The sequence below is a fragment of the Macrobrachium rosenbergii genome, chromosome 16 (assembly GCF_040412425.1).
Source record: "Macrobrachium rosenbergii isolate ZJJX-2024 chromosome 16, ASM4041242v1, whole genome shotgun sequence".
In the NCBI taxonomy this organism is placed as follows: domain Eukaryota; kingdom Metazoa; phylum Arthropoda; class Malacostraca; order Decapoda; family Palaemonidae; genus Macrobrachium; species Macrobrachium rosenbergii.
This window is the reverse complement of record NC_089756.1, coordinates 37,448,675-37,473,761: the sequence shown is the minus strand read 5'-3', so window position 1 is coordinate 37,473,761 and position 25,087 is coordinate 37,448,675. Positions and strand designations below refer to the sequence as shown.

Below are 25,087 nucleotides of genomic sequence, written 5' to 3'. Positions count from 1 at the left end.
GCCAAAGCGCACCGCGTGAGGTGCACTGAAGGCACTGCCCCCCCCACCCCCGCCCACCACTTTATTTTCCTCCATAGACAATAATTGCTCACAAGTAAATACTGTGGCTTACGGCAGATGTATTGAAGCGATAAATTAATAAGATTAAAGCCTCAGAGTCTTAGGAAACCACAAAACAAAAGACGGACGCAGCAGGCAAGGTAGGAATTTCATACACATCGGCTGCTGCGACAATTGATACGTCATTCGACAGTAACATTCGACGGCTGCCGGATGGGCGGGATTTTAAAGTCCAGAGAGCAGGCGTCATTCTGAGAGAGAGAGAGAGAGAGAGAGAGAGAGAGAGAGAGAGAGAGAGAGTTTCGGTCACGTGCCAGACACAGCCACCACCCCTCCCAAAATCCCTCCCCCTCCTTCATTCCCCTCAGCCCACGTTCCTTCCTCCTTCAGATGTACTGCCTCAGCAGCCATGCTCATTCCCTCAGACAGTCTCCCACCTATAGGTTTCTTCAACAGGGACCGGTCGCTCTTGTTTAGAGCTAGCTTTAAATAACTATCAATTATCCCCAAAAAAATTCATTACTGCACGTTTCTCTGGACCTACACCTCACCGCTACTGCTTTCCCATATCGAATGGAATATAGAATTTAGACCCAAGGCCAAGAGCTGGGATCTATGAGGTCATTCAGCGCTGGAAGGGAAACTGAAAGTCAAAAGGTATGACAGGTGTAACAGGAGGAAAACCTCACAGTTGCACTATGAAACACTTGTTAGAGAGGGTGGAAAGTAAGATGTAAGAAAGATAATATGAACGGAGGTACAGTAAAAGGAATGAGAGGGGTTGCAGCTAGGGGCCGAAGGCACGCTGCAAAGATCTAAAGTAATGCCAACAGTGCACCGCATGAGGTCAAATATGTGTTTCTTTTGTATTTTTTTTTTATGATTTTTATGGAATAATAAAGTGCAAAGGTCAACAGGTAGAACTGGGAGAAAACGCTTAGTTACGTTGAAAAGCGTCAGAGAGGTTGAACAGCAAGATTTAGGGAAGATAGCGGGAACACCGATTACACTGAGAAGTAATAGTTAGAGAGGTTGGACAGCTGGCCTGAAGAAAGGGGGCAAGAATGGATGTAAAGTAAAAGCCTATAAAGGGTGTGCATAAGCTATGGAGGCCAAAGGTACGCTACAAACATCCTTTAGTAATGCCTACAGTGCACCGCGTGAGGTGCACTGACGACACTAGCCCCCCTCCGTGATTATATTTCTTGGTCCCCAATCAGGTAACAAACAGATTTGGCCAGAAGTAATCTATTATTATTATTATTATTATTATTATTATTATTATTATTATGTCATCCTATCCGACTGGGTGGTATTTATAGTGTGGGGTTCCGGGTTGCATCCTGCCTCCTCAGGAGTCCATCACTGTTCTCACTATGTACGCTGTTTCTAGTAGCACACTCTTCTGCATGAGTCCTGGAGCTACTTGGGCATCTAGTTTTTCCAGATTCCTTTTCAGGGCTCTTGGAATCGTGCCCAGTGTTCCTGTGATTATGGGTACAATTTTCACTGGCATATCCCATATCCTTCTTATTTCGATTTTCAGGTCTTGATACTTATTATTATTATTAATATTATTATTATTATTATTATTATTATTATTATTATTATTATTATTATTATTATTATTATTATTATTATTATTATTCAGAAGATGAACCTTATTCATATGGAACAAGCCCACCACAGGGGCCACTGACATGAAACCCAAGTTTCCAAAGAATATAATGTTCATTAGAAAGAAGTAACGGAAGACAATGGGGAAATTCAGAAAGAAGAGATTAGGTATTAGAAAAATAAATAAATGACAAAATTAACAGAGAAAAACATAAATACATTACAAAATACAAAATTAATACCAGTTTGTCTCTTTGTTATTAATCTGATCAAATTATCGAAGATTTTTTCTTAAGCGCTACAACTTCGTAGTTTTTCTTATATAAAATATAAAAAAACTTTGCGACGGTGTTGTCCACATATCAGTCACAAAGAAACAACACAAGATCTGGCCGGAAGTCCATCAGTATCTAACAATCACCGGAGAATGTCGGCGTCATAAATTATTACGCAGTTTGAGGAATGTTCGTCCTGCGCGTTGACTTCGGGCTGGTTTAACTTTCATTAACGCCAATGATTACTAAAAACAAAGAAGTCTCTCTAACAGAATTTCACGTCAGTAAAGGAATACAGCTTGTCTTGTTTTGTTTTGGGAAATTTAAATACTGATCCAAAGGCATTTTGTTTAGTTTTCCTTAAAGGAAAATTTAAATACAGATTCAAAGACACTTTCGTGGCACACCATAATCGGAATGAAAATTGACTTTGAATGGAATTGGATTGAATATACTGTAGAATTTAGGCCAAAGGCCTAGCCCTGGGACCTATGAGGTCATTCGGGGCTGAAACGGAAATTGAGAGTAGAAAGGTCTGAAAGGTGTAACAGGAGGAAAACCTCGCAGTTGCACAATAAAACAATTGTTAGGAGAAGGTGGATAGCAAGATGGAAGAAAGTGAATAAGAAAGGAGGTACAGTAAACGGAATGATAGGGGTTGCAGCGAGGGACCGAAGGCACGCTGCAAAGAACCTTAAACAATGCCTACAGGGCACCATAAGTAATGCCTACAGTGCACCACGTGAGGTGCACTGGCGCACTACCCCCTACGGAGGAAATTGACTCTGAGTATTTACTTGGGTTTTGCCATTTTTATGTCACGACCTTTTGATAGACAGACGTGTTTTAATGACACTGAAGAGTAGATATACCCCGCGCCTAAATTACCGAAATATGTGAATATAACTTGGATGGAATTCGAATTGGAATACAAAATTTAAGCCAAGGGCCAAGGCCTGGGGCCTATGAGGTCATTCAGCGCTGAAAATAGTGTTGAAACAATTTTGTTAGGAGAGGGTGGAAAGTAAGATGGAAGAAAGAGAATATGAACGCAGGCACAGTAAAAGGAATGTTAGCCATTGTTGATAGGGGTCGAAGGGACGCTGCAAGGAATCTCTAGTAATGCATACAGTGAACCGCGTGAGGTGCACTGACGGCACTATCCCACTAAGGTATTAACTTTGATGAAGTTGTACCTGATACGCTTTGCGTAATTATTACCGCACATTAGGAGGAAGTTATACGGTTATTATAACAATTTTTCTAAGCCTCCGCCACTTACCTGTGAACCACTCTAAACGGAGAACGGAATAGCACCATGATGGGGGAATGAAATCTGGAGCTCTCCCCCCCTGGAAAAGAAAAGTGGAATTGATAAATATACCAAACTCTAAAAAAAAAAAATTACGCAAAACACATTTCAAATTTTTCATACATCTCGAGTTCAGTTCTACAGTATCTTGGTTAAGACATTTCCATCTGAGGAATTGTTCCAGTAATATTCTATGGTTAAAAATGACAATTCTGTCGCAGCCTAAGCATATAATCCTGATAATAAATAGAAGAAGAGTAAAATGCAGAATTTTGGCCAAAGCCCAAGCATGGGACCTATGAGGTCATTCAGCGCTGAAACGGAAACTGATATTGGAAAGGTTTGAAAGGCTAACAGGAGGAAAACCTGTCAGTCGCACTATGAAACAATTATTAGGAGAGGGCGGAAAGTAACAAGGAAGAAAGAGAATAAGAACGGAGGTACAGTAAAAGGAATGAAAGGGATTGCAGCTAGAGACCGAAGGAAAGGACGCTACGAAGAACCTTAAGTAATGCCTACAGTGCACCGCGTGAGGCGACTAACGGCACTAACCCCCTACGGAAATCATTTGTTTAATGGCCACCCATTCACCAGCATACTAAATCCGCTCATTTACTCTCGTCCCCCAGACTCAAATGAAGGTTTATTGTTGAGATCCATCCACGAATCCGACATCGAACTTCTTTTTGGGGGGACATTTTTTTTTTTTTTTTTACTTCCGGGGGCCAGCATTCTTCTTGATCGGTCAATGATTGCGGTGACATCAAAGAAAACAATCTGCCGAACACAGTCCCCGATTTTTTTTTTTTTTTTTTTTTTATCCCTTTCAGCTTTTCTCTTGTAGCAGACGGTGGTGATTCCAGGAGGTCCTATCATCAGAGAGAGAGAGAGAGAGAGAGAGAGAGAGAGAGAGTTTCTAGAGAGTCTTATCAAAGTCTTATCAAAGAAAGAGGTATAGACTCAATGGGTCTTTTATGAGAGAGAGAGAGAGAGAGAGAGAGAGAGAGAGAGAGGTTCTTAGAGAGAGAGAGAGAGAGAGTGGTTCTAGGGCGGTCTGTTAAAGAGAGAGAGAGAGGGGGGGGAAGGAGGTTTCTAGTAGTCCTACCAAGCAAAAAAGATAGAGACACGCCAATGGGTCTTTTATGTAAAAGAGAGAGAGAGAGAGAGAGAGAGAGAGAGAGAGAGAGAGAGAGAGAGAGAGAGAGAGAGAGAGAGATACACATAGATTGTTCTAGGACGGTCTATTGATATGGAGGCTTCTAGAAGTCTTACAAAGCAAGAGAGAGAGAGAGAGAGAGAGAGAGAGAGAGAGAGAGAGATCAGTTTCCCAAGAACGAGTATTAAAAACTGGGGTCTGCGCGAATGGAATATAAAACGTAAGCCAAAGGCCATTTGCTGGGACCAATGAGGTTATTCAGCGCTGAAAGGGAAACTGACAGTACGAAGGTTCTAAAGGTGTAACAGGAGGCAAACCTCGCAGCTGCACTATGAAACAACTGTTAGGAGAAGGTGGAAAGTCAGATGGGAGAGTTAGAATATATACGGAGGTACAGTAAAAGGAATGAAAGGGGTTGCAGCTAGGGGCCGAAGAGACGCTGCAAAGAACCTGAAGTAATGCCTACAGTGCACCTCACACATTATCCCCTTGCGGAAGGGTTGTGGGAATATAGTCTACAGTCCACTGTAGAATATTTCAATCGCATCAACAACCCGACCACAGGAGTTAAAAATATTATATTATAAAAATCCTCTCATATTTACCATAGCGTAATGAATTAAATTTCCCGTAGACTACAAAATTAATTAAATCCTGCATAATGGTAGGGGAGATAAAATCTCACGTTAAACGAAACCTAATATTCCTATTCAATAAAGGAAAGTATTTTTCTTAGACTACAGAATTCTACACAATCGCTTTAGTCTTCAATCTACAGAACTCATATCTCATTATAACGAGACCTTTCAATATTTCCTGCAAAATAACGTAAGTATTCTCCTTAGGCTACAGAATTCGTCAGCTCCTACATAATCGCTCCGCTCTCCAATCAACAGAACTCAATCTTCCCATATTTCAACAAAACCCTGGAATACTTCCCATTAAATAACGTAAGGTATTCTCCTTGGACTACAGAATTCGTCAGATTCTACATAATCTCTCCGTTCTTCAAACTACAGAACCCATGTTCCCATATTATAACGAAACCCACATACACGTCCGCACAAAATCACCTAAAGTATTCTCCTCAGACAAGAGAATTCAGCAATTTCTTCATAACTGTTGTAACGGAACCTTTGAATATTTTTCTTAACATAACGAAGAATATTTTCCTTAGACTACAAAATTCATCCGATCCTAGATAATATCTCTATTCTTTAAACTACAGAACCAATATTCGCAAATTATAACGGAATCTTTGAATATTTCCCATAAAAGAACGAAGGATATTCTCCTTAGACTACAGATTCAACAGGCCCTACATAATCGCTCTACTCTTCAATCTACAGAACTCATATTTCCTTATAACAAAACCTTTGAATATTTCCAATAAAATAACGAAGGATATTCTCCTTAGACTACAGATTCAACAGGCCCTACATAATCGCTCTACTCTTCAATCTACAGAACTCATATTTCCTTATAACGAAACCTTTGAATATTTCCCATAAAATAACGAAAGATATTCTCCTTAGACTGCAGGATTCATCAGGTCCTACATAATCGCTCTACTCTTCAATCTACAGAGCTCATATTTCCTTATAACGAAACCTTTGAATATTTCCCAAAAAAACCAAGGATATTCTCCATAGACAACAAAATTCATCAGACCCTACATAACATAATCGTTCCACTCTCCAAAGTACAAAACTCACAAAATCCCGCGTCATAAGGAAACGCTCTAACATGTCCCACAAAATGATGAAAAGTATTTAGCCCAAGACTGAAGGACCCATCCAATCTGGCATGACAAAACCTCCGGATTTTTCCATCCCGAAGCGAAAAAGTCTTCTCCCTCAAGCCAGTGTCTTTCTCAGCATTGACCAAACACTCCTGAATGCCCCATTGGCTTCCCTGCGAGGCGACTCCTCGGTGGAAATCGGAAACAGAGGACACTCCATGGCAATAGTCTCTGATGGAATCTTTTTCAAGTGAATTCGACAAATGCACAGAACAGAGATCTCATTTTTCACCCCCCCCCCACACCCCGCCTCCTATGTTTACGTTTAATTGAAGGTCTTTCTTTCAGATTTTAGATGTTTTATTCAATTTTTTTTTTTTCTCTCCCTCTCTCTGACAGTCGAGGTGTCATTTCAACGACCTTCTTCTTCTTCTCCTTCTTCTTTTCTTCTTCTTCTTCTTCTTCTTCTTCTTCTCGAGCTATTCCTTGGTCAATTGAGCATCATGAAAAGACATGAGAGCAAAGGGACCTAAAATGAAAAATCGAACTCCTGATTTTTCTTGTCACCCTTTTTCTTACATTTCTGAGACAGACAGACAGACAGAGAGAGCCAGAGAAAGAGAGAGAGAGAGAGAAAAGAGAAAAGTGGGGTGGGGAGGAATTGTCTCGGCGGAGTTTTCCCGCGAATTTCTTCACAGGTTCCGAGTGACCTCCCACGGGCGTTCCTCGGGGACACGCAGGAGGACCTTCCGTCTTTTCAAAGGCGTCTCCTTGTGGACTCTTTGACGGTGGACTTTGAGCCGCTAATGGCCCGTCCTTAAAGGAATCGTGAGGTGGTCCTCTCCGTCAACACACTGCCGGGTCGGGAGGCATATGCGAAATGAAGGATGACAGGAGAGCCGAGTCCTTTGACGGCGACGGCGCCCCCTGGAATGCGCGACGAAAGGAACACAGGTTTTTGGGACTGTGAATGGAGGGGCCCGACCGTTCTGCAAGGAGACGTCTTCGGGTCGTGTTGTTTCGAGGGCGCCTTTGCCACCCATATACGCCCATGTTCTTCCCAGGTCCTCTCGTGTCATGGAAAAGGATTTAAATAATATATAAATGTTTTAAACTAACATTCAATTCTAGGTCCTATTATATCATGGAAAAGGAGTTAAATAATAAATGTAATCATTTAACATTTCTTTCCAGTCCTCTTGTGTCATGGAAAACGATTTAAATAATAAATGTCATAATTTGAAATTTCTTTCCAAGTCCTCTTGTGTCATGGAAAAAGATTTAAATAATAAATGTCATAATTTGAAATTTCTTTCCAAGTCCTCTTGTGTCATGGAAAAAGATTTAAATAATAAATGTCATAAACTAACATTTCTTTCCATGTCCTCTTGTAACATGGAAAAAGATTTAAACAATAAGTGTCATAAACAAACATTTCTTTATATGTCCTCTTGTGTCATGGAAAAAGATTCAAATAATAAATGTCATAAACTAATATTTTTTTACAAGTCCTCTAGTGCCATGGAAAAAGATTTAAACAATAAATGTTATAAACTAACATTTCTTTCCATATCCTCTCGTGCCATGGAAAAAGATTTAAACAATAAATGTCATAAACTCATATTTCTTTCCATGTCCTCTTATGTCATGGAAAAGTTATTTAAATATAAATAAACATTTCTGTCCTGGTCACTCTGACAAACACATATACGCCCATGTACTATTCAGGTCTCTTCTGTCATGTGGGCGTTTTGTATAATAATTGTATGAAAATGTAAAGGCAAGCAACTGTACTGAATTTATGAACCAGTCTTGTAAATATCAAGCTTGTGCAACAAATAACTGAGCAGTTTTGCAAAAAAAATTCTCCTCTTTTTTTAATAATGAGAACACGGAGAGGCTATAATAATAATAATAATAATAATAATAATAATAATAATAATAATAATAATAATAATAATAATAATAATAATAATAATTGTCATTAAAATGGTATAATATGCACAATTTAACTGCTGTATGGAATTTTAGATTTTACAGACGCCTAAATACGATTGCACTTTTAAAATAATCACATTATTTTATTTTCAATTGATAGCACTTACGTCATGACTCTCAAGAATTTAAACAAAATAACATCGCCAGAGGAAACACATTCAACAACAGGGTAATTAGACAATCCAATAGCATATACAGGTACCAAAAACATAAATGAATAATAATAATAATAATAATAATAATAATAATAATAATAATAAACAGGTAAAAAATGCGCCAAAGTTTCTTCGACGTATAATCAAGGCCACCGAAAATAGATCTATCTTTCGGTGGTCTCGGTATAATGCTGTAAGCGCCGCGGCCTATGAAACTTTAACCACGGCCCGGTGGTGGCCTATCCTATATCGCTGCCAGAAGCACGATTATGGCTAACTTTAACCTTAAAATAAAATAAGAACTACTGAGGCTAGATGGGTGCAATTTGGTATGTTTGATGATTGGAAGAAGTGCGGACAGACTAAAGTACGGACGGACAAAGCCGGCACAATAGTTTTCTTTTACAGAACACTAAAAGAGAGACGTAGTCATAATTTTTCTCTAGCACATCCAGAAATTCCTAATGAAGAAAGAAAATCAAGATTGTGGCTTGGAGGGAAGTTACAGACAGGTTTTAAACAAGAAAATATATGACAGAACATACTAAACTTACTGTCATCTCTGAGGAAAATGTTACAAACTTTCCTCTTACGAGAGCATCTACAAGATTCTTCTGAAAATATTATAATGTTATAGAAGTGATATAGAAGATTCTACCATGGCCTTGGATACTTTGTAAAATTTTTCACTGCAACTTATATATAAATATATATATATATATATATATATATATATATATATATATATATATATATATATATATATATATATATATATATATATATATATATATATATATATTTATATATATATATATATATATATATATATATATATATATATATATATATATGATTTCGTTGGAAAAATAGTGATTTCGTTGGAAAAATAGTGTTCTCTATACCAAATACATTGAAAACTATTTTTTTTCATCTCAGTTAAAAACATTTATTTCCGTTTAAGCTCACTGAAAAAAAGTCTTCTAAATGCTAAATAAATTTAAATTGTTTTTATGCAAAAAAAAGAGGAATTAAAGAAAATAAAAGAAAATATATACTTTTATACTGTTATGGAATAGAACTTAAAATGGGATTCAGATAGTGTTTCTTATAACATTCGTACGAGGAAAAAATGACGAAAAGCGAGGAGCGGCACAACATGAAGATAAAAAAATAAAAAAAACTAGCAAGGAGCGGAACAACACGAAGATAAAAAAGTAAAAAACTAGCAAGGAGCGGAACAACACGAAGATAAAAAAAAATTAAAAAGCTAGCAAGGAGCGGAACAACACGAAGATAAAAAAAAAATTAAAAAGCTAGCAAGGAGCGGAACAACACGAAGATAAAAAAAAAATTAAAAAGCTAGCAAGGAGCGGAACAACACGAAGATAAAAAAAAGGAAAACTAGCAAGGAGCGGAACAACACGAAGATAAAAAAGTAAAAATCTAGCAAGGAGCGGAACAACATGAAGACAAAAAAACTAGCAAGGAGCGGAACAACATAAAGATAAAAAAAAAAACTAGCAAGGAGCGGAACAACATAAAGATAAAAAAAAATAGCAAGGAGCGGAACAACATAAAGATAAAAAAAAACTAGCAAGGAGCGGAACAACATAAAGATAAAAAAAAACTAGCAAGGAGCGGAACAACATAAAGATAAAAAAAAACTAGCAAGGAGCGGAACACCATGGGGATAAAAAAGAAAAACTAGCAATGAGCAGAACAACATGAATAAAAATAATCTAGCAGGGAGCGGAACAACATGAAGATACAAAAAATAAAAACTAGCAAGGAGTGGAACAACAAGAATATCAAAAGGGAAAAAAGAAAAAACTAGCAAGGAGCGGCACAACACGATCAAAAAATAAATAAAAAAACTAGCAAGGAGCGGAACAACATGAAGTCCAAAAGTAATAAAAAAAAAAAAAAACAACCAGCAAATCAGAATATCAACATTCAATATTTTCAGCGAAAGGACAGCCAGCCATCGAACTGACTCCTCCTCCTCCTCCGAACAACGTGACCTGAAACCGCAGGAATAAGAAATGTCTTAATAAAATATTTCCAGCGGATTACGACAACTTTCTCTCTCTCTAGACATTCTACATTCGCCCTAAAACCATTCGCTGACCAATCAAGGGACAAGGGACAAGCACTCCACGGTTGCTTGCAACCAATCAGAAACGCCTCTTTTTTCTATTAAATTTATATACATACCGTTCGCTTGGGGCTTGAGGGTGGGGGTGGGGGTGGGATGAGGGGGTTCCATCCATGCAGGCCGGGTCTCGTGAAATATAAAGCGGCTACTTTCCCGCTTTTCGAAAGGTTACGTAAATTGGAAAGGTTTTGTGTGTGTGTGTGTGTGTGTGTGTGTGTGTGTGTGTGTGTGTGTGGAAAACGATGACCAGCGAGAGAAAATTATTGTCTGTTTGTTCGACTCATTCGAAAGTTTGTGAATGATAGATTATTCTAAATTCTCGGCATTTAGATACACACACAGACACACACACACACACACACACACACACACACACACACACACACACATATATATATATATATATATATATATATATATATATATATATATATATATATATATATATATATATATGATTATAATCGCTTTTGTACGTGATTCATTTATCACACATTACCACATTATTTCTCACGTGTGGTAATGTGATGTAATTTATTTATATATATATATATATATATATATATATATATATATATATATATATATATATATATATATATATATATATATATATGAATGTGTATATATGAATGTGTGTGTGTGCGCTCAAAGCAATCAAACTAAAAAAGGTATAGAAATTAAAAATGTGAGCCCGCAGGCCACTACGATTCCAAAGCGATAATCTTCGTAACACACCACCCCTTCTCTCTCTCTCTCTCTCTCTCTCTCTCTCTCTCTCTCTCTCTCTCTCTCTCTATTTTTTCCAGTCAAAACACCCGTTAAAATAACACACACACACACACATCACCATTATCTTCATCATCACCACGTACTCGACGACCATACACCACCGTTTTGAGTGATGGCACCACTGTTTTGGGAGACTGCCATTCCTGCCCATCATCAGGGCTGACATGTCGGCGGCATCGAGTTCGAGCCTTCAATTTTACCGGTCGGAATTGACGCCTTTGCTGGTGGCGCTGTGATGCTATGGGTCCCTCCGGTGGTAACGCGGAGCAATTGTGTATTGTCAAGAAGGTTATTCATTCTCTTGCGAGGGAGGAGCTAATGTGTTGTAAAGTGTGTACACCACACCGTCTCCCACTGGGGTTAAAATAATAATAATAATAATAATAATAATAATAATAATAATAATAATAATAATAATATAATAATAATGTGTGTGCAACATCCACAACCGGGGTTATAATAATAATAATAATAATAATAATAATAATAATAATAATAATAATAATAATAATAACCATAATGTGTTATAATAATACCGGGAATAATAATAATAATAATAATAATAATAATAATAATAATAATAATAATAATAATAATAATAATAACCATCCACTGTGTGTACAATAATATCCACCACCAATAATATAATAATAATAATAATAATGGAAATTTAGGCCAAAGGCCAAACGCTGGGAGCTTTGAGACCATTCAGCTCTGAAACGGAAACTGACAGTTTAAATGGTCTGAAAGGTGTAACAGGAGGAAAACCTCGCAGTTGCACTATGAATCAATTGTTACGAGAGGGTGGAAAGTAAGATGGAAGAAAGAGAATATGAATGGAGGTGCAGTAAAAGAAATGAAAGGGGTTGCAATTAGGGGCCGAAGGGACGCTGTAAAGAACCTTAATGCCTACAGTGAACCATGCGAGGCGCACTGACGGCACTACCCCCCTACAGGAGGGTTAAGATTGTAAAAACTTCAGTCTCTTGTCAGAATAGGCTAAATTCTTACCAGAGACGTTACCACTTCTATATTCGTTTGGCCCCTGCATTTAAATATAAATCAAGTGGTTCCGTATTGGTAGAATCTGATAAGAAATATACAGTATAAACAAACTTTGATAAGGAATGTCTGTCCTATCTTGATTGAAACTGTCAAAGGACTGCATGTTTTACATTAGCAGAATCTGATAAGAGAATAAAATAAAAAAAAAATCTAAATGAATACGACCGAAAATAAATAATAATGAAGTGATAAAAATTTTTAAAAAACTGGGAACATTATCTTTTGGGCGCTTTTCGACTTGAGGTGGAACCTCAATCCGTCCCTCATTTTTGACAACATTCCATAATCTACGATAACCTACATTTGCCCTCGATAATGTAACGCTCGTTCATCATGCAAATAATAAACAGTATCTATAAAGCGACTAGAAAAATGACTGAATCGCCCAGATATAATGAATATATACGGAGATATAATGAATCTACTTGGAGATACAATGAATGTACTTGAAGATATAATGAATCTATTTGGAGGTAGAATGAATCTATTTGGAGGCATAATGAGTCTACTTGGTATACAATGAATCTACTTGAGATATAAGGAATCCATTTAGAGATGTAATGCATCTACTTGGAGATACAATAAATCTATTTGGATACAATGAATCTAATTGGAGATACAATGAATCTACTTCCAGATAAAATGAATCTACTTGAATCTATAACGAATCTATTTGGAGGTATAATGAATTTATTTAGAGATGTAATGAATCTGTTCGGAGACATAATGAATCTAATTTGAGATATAATGAATGTACTTGGAGATATAATGAATTTATTTGTCGATATAATGAACCTACTTGGAGATATAATGAATCTATTTGGAGATATAATTAAGCTATTTTAAGATATAATGAAGCTATGTGGAGAGATAATGAAGCTATGTGGAGATATAATGAATTAGTAGACATAATTAATCCACTTGGAGATATAATGAATCCATTCGAGGAGATATACTGAAAAGCGCATTATGAGGGTTGGTCCAACTGCCATCGCGTCTCTACAGGATAATGTACAACCGAAACTTTCCGGACAAAATGAAGCAAAACTTTCTTTTTGCCCAAATAAATGTAAATTGACTTATTTATGACATTCTATTATATGATCTAGAAGAAAGGAAACAATACTGGTTTATTTATGATACGATTCTATTATAGTTTTTTTTTTTACTTAAGATGTTTTACTATTTACGAAATCATGCTATTTTGTTCTGAGTTTCGCTTGACGAATTATACCGATGACAGACTCTTTAATATATTATTTTGATTCGTTGGTCCCGCAGTCGCCTTATTTATTCGCCCTTTTTAATGCTTATCCATTCGTTGCTAAATATTTTTTTTATTTTTCGCATTCACATTTCGTCAGCATCTCCATTCCTTCGTATTTAATTCATCCACGACTGAATTAAAAAATACTTTAATGAAAAGCGTAGACATTTTTTTTTTATGTTCTGTAAATTTATTTTCCCGTTTGTCGTAAAATTTCATTTTCTCATGACAACTTTTCTTGACAGTTTCCTTCAAGATATTTCAAGATATTTACAAAAATTGTCAATTTTCTTTTCTATATTTACGAAATCTTAATGTAGTATGAATAGAAATAAATAGTACCGGAGTTAATTTCAACATTTAATTTTTTTAAATTCTATTCTTTTTCATTTCTGACTCTCGCAAAATGAATAAAGCGGGGACTGGACTTAGTGATTTTAGATGTTTAATTTCAACATTCACTTAAAAAAAAAATTGTCCATTCTTATTCCTATGAGAGACTTATCTGATGAAAACATGAATGAATTTAACTGACCACACACAAAAAATTTTTCTTTGAAAACGGACACCGAAATAAAAGAATATTTACGGCAAACTTTTTGCCGTCAAGTTTCTCCATTTAACTGGTCATTTGCAAACGACACCAGCGCAGTTATGATAAATAATTCATGCTACATGAAAATTACGAATATATATCACCGCCAGGTATCTTCTCGGACGTAATATGCCATTCGTATATGACCGGCACTGACTCGGGACCGCCTTTTACAAGAGAGACGGAGAATGATTCCTGCCTAAAATCAAGTGGTTCCAAGATTTATCTACACTTCAGATGACAAAAGATTGAATGTATGAATTTCGGAAAGTGGGGTTGGTGGGGAGTTGAGGGGGTTGGATGGGGTTGTGGCTTGGTTGGGGAGGGGAGGGGGGGGTGAGGTGAAAGGATTGAGGTAGTGCTTATGAATTTCTGCTCCATCATTTCGGGCTGAACCAAAGGGCGGAGTCCATCTTATGAGGATCATTACATCTTCGAAGTTCAGGTCAGCCACCCCTACCCACGAACGAGCCTTAACCCCCTCCTCCCCCCTCTTCTCCTCCCTCCCCTTAAACCAACCGTTGTCTCCCCCCACCCCCAATCCCCTTCCCTCTGCTTGACACTCCTTGTCGTGGACACGCTCTTACACCCAACATTTATACACCCAACACCCACAAAAGAAGGGCTGTGACAACGTAACGTCACCCATGTTCTTTCACCCGTCTCTCTCTCGCTCTCTCTCTCTCTCTCTCTTCTATCTACATTTGGATTTAAAAAACAAAACACAAATCTCTCTCTCTCTCTCTCTCTCTCTCTCTCTCTCTCTCTCTCTCTCTCTCTCTCTCTCTGTGTGTGTGTGTCTTATATCCACACTTGGATTTAAAAAACAAAACACAAATCATTCTCTCTCTCTCTCTCTCTCTCTCTCTCTCTCTCTCTCTCTCTCTCTCTCTCTCTCTCTCTCTCTTCTATCCACACTTGGATTTAGAAAACAAAATACAAATCATTCTCTCTCTCTCTCTCTCTCTTCTATCAACACAAACATTTCCTCTACATTACGACTTAATGAATAACATCTCTGCCATTGACCCTGTTCATGTATAAACTAAAATAGTCTAAAGTTTTCATTATAAAAACAATATTAAATAAATCACTAAGCCTAAAAAGACTATATGGTCTACAGATTCCACAAACTTGCAATCATTGACGGCAAATGCCCCCCAGCCTACAGTTTCCATAATAATAATAATAATAATAATAATAATAATAATAATAATAATAATAATAATAATAATAATAAATAAATAAATAAATAGAGCACCAAAACTAACAAGACTATTAGAGTCTGTAGTTTCCACAAACTTTCAATCATTGACCGCAACTGTTCAAGGTAAGTCTCCATTCTTTTGGGGAAAGCTGTGTGTACCCTAATGGGCATATTTTATCCAGAAGACAGAGAACGCCCGGTGCCCCTCGAGAAAGTGTATTGGCATCTGGAACTGACGTCAATTTGAGGTCACTGATTTATAGAGTCCTGCTGTTTTTGTTCTGCATGGAACACCTTGCTCCAAAATGTCTGCATATTTATAGCTCCCTGAGCGTGGAGTTTCCATTATTAATCTGATTTTTAGTTTTCTGTAAAAGAAAACTGTTGAGATGGTTTTTTCTCTGTCCGTCCGCACTCAGATCTTAAAACCCACTGAGGCTAGAGGGCTGCAAATTGGTATGTTGATCATCCACCTTCCAATCATCAAACATACCAAATAGCAGCCGTCTTGCCTCTGTAGTTTTTATTTTATTTAAGGTTAAAGTTAACCATGATCGTGCGTCTGGCACCTGTAGCAGGTGTCAACAGCACAGGCCACCACCTGGCTGTGGCTGAAAGTTTCATGGGCCGCAGCTGAGAGTAGCTGTGGCTGAGAGTGTCATACAGCATTATATGCTGTACAAAAAACTTGATTGCGCCGGAGAAACTTCGGCGCATTTTTTAGTTGTTTAGTTTTATTCTGAGGCAGAAATCTGCTCTGAAAAACGTTTAAAACTTCGAAGAAAATTGCTTCAAGTTTGGAAATAAAACATTAGCACGATCAGGGAACGAAAGTTTCAAAGCGCCACCTATGATACTGCATAACCACCCTCCCTCCTTTACCTACCCCGCCATACACGCACTAAAACAAGTTTCAATTATTACTCTGATTTTTATTCTTATTCTGCTCCGGCAACCTACTTTGAATAGCATCCACAGCTTCGAAAAAATACTGCTTTGTGACTGGAAATACAACATTACCACGACGGGGAAATGCAAGTTTCACAGGGCCACCTATGTTACTGCACAGCCAAATACACACCCCCTCCCCCAACATACACATACTAATGCGTGAAGCCTTACACTTTCGAACAGCATATATCTTGCCATTCTATTGCTACCGAGTGAGGATAGTTCCATTTCTCAAATTGTTTGAGTCTATTATTATCATTATTATTACTTATTACTACTATTATTATTATCATTCAGTAGATGAACCTTGTTCATATGGAACAAGCCCACCTCAGGGGACCCCGACTTGAAATTCAACCTTCCAAATAATATGGAGTCGATTCGAAAGTAGTAACAGAGAAAAATGGGAAATACAGAAAGAGGAGATAAGTTATTGGAAAAACAGAAAATTAACAAATTAATGAATATATAAAAACGTGAGTAAAGTATTAAAATATAAGTTGAATTGTTTAAGGGTAGCAATGCATTGCATCTTCGCTTGAACTTCTGAAGTTCCAATTGCACTTCATCCTCTATAATGCAATATATCATTTCAGTAATGCAAAATATAATTTCTATAATGTGAAACGATAAACGATAGCCTTTTCTGATGAAACCGAGGTTGATATTCTCCTTAATGTATATATACAAGCATAATGTGGCGAAAATAGAATCACTTCAGCTATTTTAACATGTAGTGTGTTCGATTGTATAACTGTTGTAGAGAATACTTGACATTCATTTAGAACATCGTAACTGACTGTTACTTCATAAAATAGAGAATTTTGTCTCTTCACTTTAATGACCTGATTTTAAAAGTCAGTATTTTTTCAACGAATATATGAATGTATATTACATCACTACATAAAATCAAATTTTTTTTTAATCTTTTAATTTATCTTAAAATTTATTACTCATTTTAACGAATATATGTAACAATATAGCATCAACAACTGTTTTCAAATATTTTACCTTATCTTAAAATTTAGTATTCATTTTAAGGAATATATGTTACGTCACTACATAAAATCAACAATTTTTAAGAAATCTTTTAATTTTATAGCCTTCACATTTTTTCACATATCAGATGCTTACATACAATACAATTCTCCGACTGCAACTCTGAACAGAACAGGACAGATTACGGAATTTGGGCCGAAGGCCAAGTGCTGGGACCTATGAGGTCATTCAGCGCTGAAAGGGAAATTAACAGTAAAAGGTTTGGAAGGTGTAACAGGAGGAAAACCTCGCAGTTGCACTATGAATCAACTGTTAGTTTAACCGACCACTGAGCTGATTAACAGCTCTCCTAGGGCTGGCCCGAAGGATTAGACTTATTTAACGTGGCTAAGAACTTAAGATGGAAGAAAGAGAATATGATCGGAGGTACAGCAGACGGAATGAAAGGGGTTCCAGCTAAGGGCCGAAGGGACGCTGCAAAGAACCTTCAGTAATGCGTACAGTGCACCGCGTGAGGTGCACTGACGGCACTATCCCCCTACGGGGTAACTGCAACTCCGGCCCTCTTTACTCATAAGGCAAATTTTTCGACAAAGGAAGCAGCGGAGCATTCACTTGTATAAACAAGTAAAAAATGCAATCGAGTTTTCTGTACAGGGTATAATCAAGGCCACCGAACACAGATCTATCTTTCGGTGGTCTCGGTATAATGCTGTATGAGCCGCGGCCCATGAAACTTTAACCACGGCATGGTGGTGGCGTATCCTATATCGTTGCCAGAAGCACGATTATGACCTAAATCTAACCTCAAATAAAAAAAAAACTACTGAGGCTAGAGGGCTGCAATTTGGTATGTTTGATGATTGGAGGGTGGATGATCAACATACACAATTTGCAACCTTCTAGCCTCAGCAATTTTTAAGATCTGAGGCCAGACAGAAAAAGTGCGGACGGACAAAGCCGGCACAATAGTTTTCTTTCGCATAAAACTAAAATATTACTTTCTGCTGAAGATTCTACGAATCAAGTTAAATTTTGGCAAGAGTATTTACCCAGACCTCAAACTTTAACCTTGCCTACCTGACCCTTCCTTTTTAGGGGGGAAGGAGCTTTAGAAATTCGGGAATGGGTGGGGGGTGTTAAGGGTTGTCTGGGAGTACAATGGCCCAGGGGTGGGGTGGTGAGGGCTTGAGTTAGGGCGGCTGTGCTTTCACGCTGTGGGTTTTGATGACACCGATAGCTAATGGTCCTTGTTTGCTGTGGTACGTCGGGTGAGACTAAGGTATATTTGCTTCCTTGAAGGAGTCACGCGGTTATATACATACCAAAGTAACATTACAAATTGGTTTATGAATATGAAATATTGTTCAATGTCACTATTTATTGGTTGTACATATTAATATAAGAATGGACTCACTGACCATGATTCCAACGGTGATTTAAATATATTCAGTTCGTAATTTTTAGAGAAAAGTTATCTTTTTAATGTATCTATCCTTATTATTCCCTTTCACTGAATCGTATAAAACGAGAGCTACACTGCAAAAAATGGAATCACATTGGTGTAAAATACCCTAGATGAATAATTACGTGCGTACACACACACACACATATATATATATGTGTATACATACATACATACATACATATATATATATACACATATATACTGTATATATTATATATATAATGTATATATCCATATATATACATATGATATATATAGATATATATGTAATATATATTTTATATATATACACACAAATGTATATATGCACATATGTATACACACACACACACACATATATATATATATATATATATATATAATATATATATAATTTCTTTCAATCTAGTCAGCACCTAGCGTTCATAACATTAGTTCCTTTAGTCTTTTGTAATTCTATGTAATCAATGTATCATATCTTAAAATTACTTTTTACTCGCAAAAACAATGCTTCTTTACAGGTTAATGAAGCCCCCCTCTCCTCTTCCTCTTCCGTCCCCTTCTTCTCTCTCTCTCTCTCTCTCTCTCTCTCTCTCTCTCTCTCTCTCGCCGATCCCATCACCAGAAATCATTATTTGAAATCATTATTTACGGAGACCTGGCTGGCAGCTACCCTCTGTGAAATTAATAACTCAATTCTGTACCACTCTGCCACACGCCAGTTCCCCGGATTGAGGCTATTTCCACTACGAACACTTCACCTGCCTAATTCCAAACTGTTTTTAATCGGAGCTGAAGAGACAAACTGCGAAGTGTTATCATCATTCAGACGATGAACCCTATTCGTATGGAACAAGCCCACCACAGAGGCGACTGACTTGAAATTCAAGCTTCTGAAGAATCCGGTGTTCATTTGAAAGAAGTAACAGAAGGTGATAGGAAATGCAGAAAGAAGAGATATGTTTATTAGAAAACGAAAAAACAATAACCAATTCATAAATGAAAGGATAAAAATGAAAGTAAGTTATAAAATACAAAGAGAATTGCTTTTGGGTTGGGTGTAATATATCTACTTGTATAAGGGACAGAGTTAGAGGTTAAGTTTTTGAAAGTAATCTGTATTCTATTCAAGAAGGTCTCGATCATACCTTATCTTGTGAAAAATGTCTTTGAATTGAATTTACTTCCGTCTTTCAAGATCAAAGAATCAAAATCCAGTTTCCTGGGTTGTTTCAAGCAATAGAAAAATTAAATGGGTCTAATCAGCTGTTTGGTGCACAAAGATAAATACATCGGGTCTCGTAGGCTTTTCAAGGTCTGAGAAATTCAAGCAAGAAGAAAGTGAAAAGTGGTCTAATTATTTCTTCGAACCCAGAAAAAATAAATCAGTATTTTTTTTCAGAGGCCAAAGAAGATGAATCGGGTCCTATTATCTGTTTTAAGATGCCCCACTTATTCCGGCCCCCGCCCACCCCTTGGCCAAAAGACTTTAAAAAATCACCCTCTAGACTTTGGAACAGTTAGTTGAGAAGTCTATCACTTTCCGAGCACTATCTCCATGGCGGTACACACCATCACAAAAACACCTGTCAAAATTTCCTTTTTTTTTTTTCTTTTACACTCGCCGGAGCAATCACAAGTCGACGCCCGCCCACCCGCCCACCCACCCACGCAAGCAGAGCCTGCGCCATCGCCACCACCTTCAAGCGCAACATTACATCACGCGCCCGCCCGCACGCAAGTACGTCCGTACGCGCGCCATCGAAGGGTAATATAATTCATTTGTCGGCCTTTATCACACTCCCCATTTTCGAAAAACTATCTCTCCGTTCTCCTTGGTTAGATATAATGAATCTGTTTGGAGATGTAATGAATCTACTTGGAGATATAATGAAATATGGAGGTATAATGAATATATATGGAGATATAATGAAGCTTATTGGAGATATAATGAATCTAACTGTAGATATAATGAATTACCTGAAGATAAAATTGATCTCTTTGGAGATAGAATGAATCTAGGAGATATAATGAATCCATTTCAAATATAACGAATCTATATGGAGATATAATGAAACCACTTGGGTATAAAATGAACTATTCGAAGAGATAATGAATTTATCTGGAGACATATTGAATATACTGTATTTTGAGATATAATAAATCTACTTGTGGAGATATAATGAAATGCGCATTATGGGGGTAGTAAGTCCAACTGTCATTGCGTCTCTAGGTGCCAATCACCATAACTTTTTCGAGCAGCTTATTTCTTCCAATTATTTTTTAATTTCTAATGATCGTTTTCCTAAGTCGTTCAAGATCTGCATATGAAGGAATTTGTGTGTGGGGGGTGTTTGGGGGGGGATTTGCAAACCTTACATGCATTTATTCAAGAATGCATAAAGGAAGAATGCAAGACACAACTTCTATGCATTGACGTTGGTGCTAATATTTAATATCAGGAGTAATATTCTTTTTGGTTAGAAAAAATGTGAAAAGTGCTCGATATTACAAATGGTTTCGTGACCTTTCCTATCCTTCGTTTATCGAATCGAATTGAATATAGAATTTGGGTCAAAGGCCAAGCACTGGGACCTAAGAAGTCAGTCAGCGCTGAAACGGAAATTGACAGTAAAAGGTTTGAAAGGTGTAACAGGAGGAAAACCTCGCAGTTGCACTATGAATCTATTGTTAGGAGAGGATGGAAAGTAAGATGGAAGAAAGAGAATATGAAAGGAGGTACAATAAAAGGAACGACAGGGGTTGTAGCTAGCGGCCGAAGGGACGCTGCAAAGAACCTTAAGTAATGCCTACAGTGCACCGCATGAGGTGCACTGACGGTACTACCCCCCTACGGATACCTTCATTTATAACATTAATATTTCTATTGTATTCTAACTAGTGTTTGATTATGAACTTAATCTAACGGTACTATTAATTCTTGCATAATTTTTTTGTAACTATACAGTACTTCAGTATTAGTGGAGGTACAAGTCTACAGACGGACGCTTTGGTGGGGCTTGCAACCCCATCCCTAAAGGTCTTTTTAGGATGACTGCGACCCAACTCAGTCGACTAATATTCAGGGGTGGCTCTAGAAAGTGATAAATTTTCGGTTTTAGTCAGACGTTTTTGGATGAGAGAGAGAGAGAGAGAGAGAGAGAGAGAGAGAGAGAGAGAGAGAGAGAGAGAGAGAGAGAGAGATTTTAAAATGTAAACAATATTTCGTGCAGTGAATCATACAAGTCTGAAATCTGACAATAAATTTAGGATGAGAGAGAGAGAGAGAGAGAGAGAGAGAGAGAGAGAGAGAGAGAGAGAGAGAGAGAAATTTTAATTGAATAAGAGTTTAAAGTAACATAATTTTTCCCAGTTAATGATTTACTACAGAAACATTTTTAGTCGAATTAGAGCTTAAAATAAAAAAAATTTTCCAATTAATGATTTACTAGAGAAACAACAAAATGTAAACAAATCAAAATTCGCTGGTATATCATTTAGTTATATAACTAAACGAATATTGAAAAAACTATTTATACCGAAAATGAATAATGGATAATGAATAACTGATACCATAAACTCATTTAAATAACTTTTACTGTTAGGTAATTATTATTATTTTTTTAAAACTTGATACTCAACTCGCATATCCCGCCATCTGTTGGCCAAAACTTGCGAGCTGCCTAATTTCAGAAAAGGCGGCCAAATACCAATATACACTTCCTAAATAAACACGTATAAATGGCGAGCGTTGAGTTTGGCCCCAGTTGCAATCTTTGAAGTTTCGCTAACCATACAACCATTGCTGTTCGACACACACAAACACACACACACACACATACACACACACTGAAAAACTCACCTGTCGGAGCACCCATCAAGGCGCGGGCCAAGGAGAGAGAGAGAGAGAGAGAGAGAGAGAGAGAGAGAGAGAGAGAGAGAGAGAGAGAGAGAGAGAGAGAGGTCCAAAATAAACAACACAGTTGCGAGGACATGAAACCTACTGCCAAATGGACCTTCCTGCCTCATTATTGTGGTTAGGTGCCGACTCTCATCATCCGTATTCGAAGTTGTGACGCTCTGTGTATACGCGCGAGGAGGATTGGCAGAAGGGCATCTAGACTCATTTGGGAGGCTGTAGGGGGAGAGAAATGGCTGTAGGGAGAGTGGAAGGGTTGTAGGGAGAGTTGAAGGGTTGTAAGGAGAGTGGGAGGGTTGTAAGGAGAGTTGAAGGGTTGTAGAGAGAGTGGAAGGGTTGTAAGGATGGTTATAAGGAGAGTTGAAGGGTTGTAGAGAGAGTGGAAGGGTTGTAGGGAGGGTTATAAGGAGAGTTGAAGGGTTGTAAGGAAAGTTGAAGGGTTGCAAGGAAGGTTGAAGGGTTGTAGAGAGAGTGGAAGGGTTGTAGAGAGAGTGGAAGGGTTGTAGAGGGAGTGGAAGGGTTGTAAGGAGAGTTGAAGGGTTGTAGAGAGAGTTGAAAGGGTTGTAAGGAGAGTGGAAAGGATTGTAAGGCGAGTTGAAGGGTTGTAGAGAGAGTGGAAGGGTTGAAGGATTGTAAGGAGAGTTGAAGGGTTGTAAGAAGAGTTGAAGGGTTGTATGGAGAGTGGAAGGGTTGTATGGAGAGTGGAAGGGTTGTGAGGAGAGTTGAAGGGTTGTATGGAGAGAAGGATGGTTAACTGATTATGCATAAAATCTGTTAACTAACAGTGTGTCTTTTCATACATAATTCAGCGAGGAAATTATATATCCTACAGTGGGGGAAAATGGGGAAGAAATCTGTTCTACAGTGGGTATAAAATCTGTTCTACAGTGGAGAAAAATCTGTTCTACAGTGGAGAAAAATCTGTTCTACAGTGGGGAAAAATCTGTTCTACAGTGGGGAAAAAATCTGTTCTACAGTGAGGAAAATATCTGTTCTACAGTGGGGAAAAATCTGTTCTACAGTGGGGAAAATATCTGTTCTACAGTGGGGAAAAATCTGTTCTACAGTGGGGAAAAATCTGTTCTACAGTGGGGAAAATATCTGTTCTACAGTGGGGAAAATATCTGTTCTACAGTGGGGAAAAAATCTGTTAACTGACAAAGTGTCTGTTTATCAACACGTCCAAATTTGGCAGCCCCAACAAACAAAATTTGGAGCAAGGAGACTAATAACACAAATATCTATGAAAGAGAGAGAGAGAGAGAGAGAGAGAGAGAGAGAGAGAGAGAGAGAGAGAGAGAGAGAATCGTCTCCTTGAAGTCTCCACCTGACCAATAAAGCCATTGACTTGTTCACCTGTTGAGACAGGTAATTGGTTCTTTGTGAATTCTTGTGTGATGGGGACCAGCTCCGTAATTGCCCATCTTTTGGGAGGGACCCCAGCAAGAGTACTCCGTGTGGAACGACTCCGAAGGGCGGAGGAGGAATTGGAGGGGACTGCGAGAGAGAGAGAGAGAGAGAGAGAGAGAGAGAGAGAGAGAGAGAGAGAGAGAGAGAGAGAGAGAGAGAGATTTTCTTGCTTTTAATCTCTAAATGATTATTAAACCTGGGAATATTTGATATGAGTTTTCACCCCGGTGGGGTGAGGTCCTCTAAATTATTATTAAACTTGAGAAGGTATTCACCACGTGGGTTGAGTAGTACTTCGTCCCCTAAATTGTTATCAAACTTGGGGAGGTTTTCATCCGGGTGGGGTGAGCATTACCTCGTCGAGGTCCTCTGAATTATCATTTGGAAAGTTTTAAACATTACCTCGTCGATCCTAAATTAAACTTTGAAAGTTTTCAACCACGGTGGTCCTCTAAATTATTAAACTTGGGAAGATTTTCACCCGGGTGGGTCAGGATTACCTCGTCGAGGTCCTGACTTTACTATTAAACTTCAGAAGGTTTTCACCCGGTGGGTGAGTATTACTGTCGAGGCCCTAAATTATTACTAAACTTCATGGGGTTAAGTTTTGTCGAGGTTCAATGATCACCGGTGGGTGAACATTACCTCGTCGAGGTCCTGACATCTCTCTCTGAGAGAAAGAGAGAGAGATTACCTCGAGGTCCTCTAGTTATCATTAAACTTTGAAAGTAAGAACTGAACACCATCAAACAATAACATCTTTGAAATATTCACCTCGGAGGAGTGATTAGTAGAATATAAATTTCGTATGTGAATCAGTCACTCTCTCTCTCTCTCTCTCAGCATTTATGCCACACTATACCTACAATAAATTTATTGTCACGACTGAAAAAGACGCCTCTTTATTTTCGTTTTACCTGCATAATCTATTACCCTTCTTCCCACGAACTCGACCAGTGCAAG

The 25,087-nt window shown here is 37.8% G+C and overlaps 1 long non-coding RNA gene across 1 annotated transcript in view; it reads right to left on the bottom strand.

Annotated features, from left to right (window-relative positions):
- Positions 1-2,900: 2,900 nt before the first annotated feature.
- LOC136847027 (uncharacterized) overlaps positions 2,901-25,087 on the bottom strand; it is a 47,463-nt gene continuing 25,276 nt past the window's right edge. Inside the window, exon 3 of the long non-coding RNA XR_010855587.1 lies at positions 2,901-3,304. This is a non-coding gene — a long non-coding RNA (uncharacterized lncRNA). The remainder of the gene's footprint in view (positions 3,305-25,087) is intronic.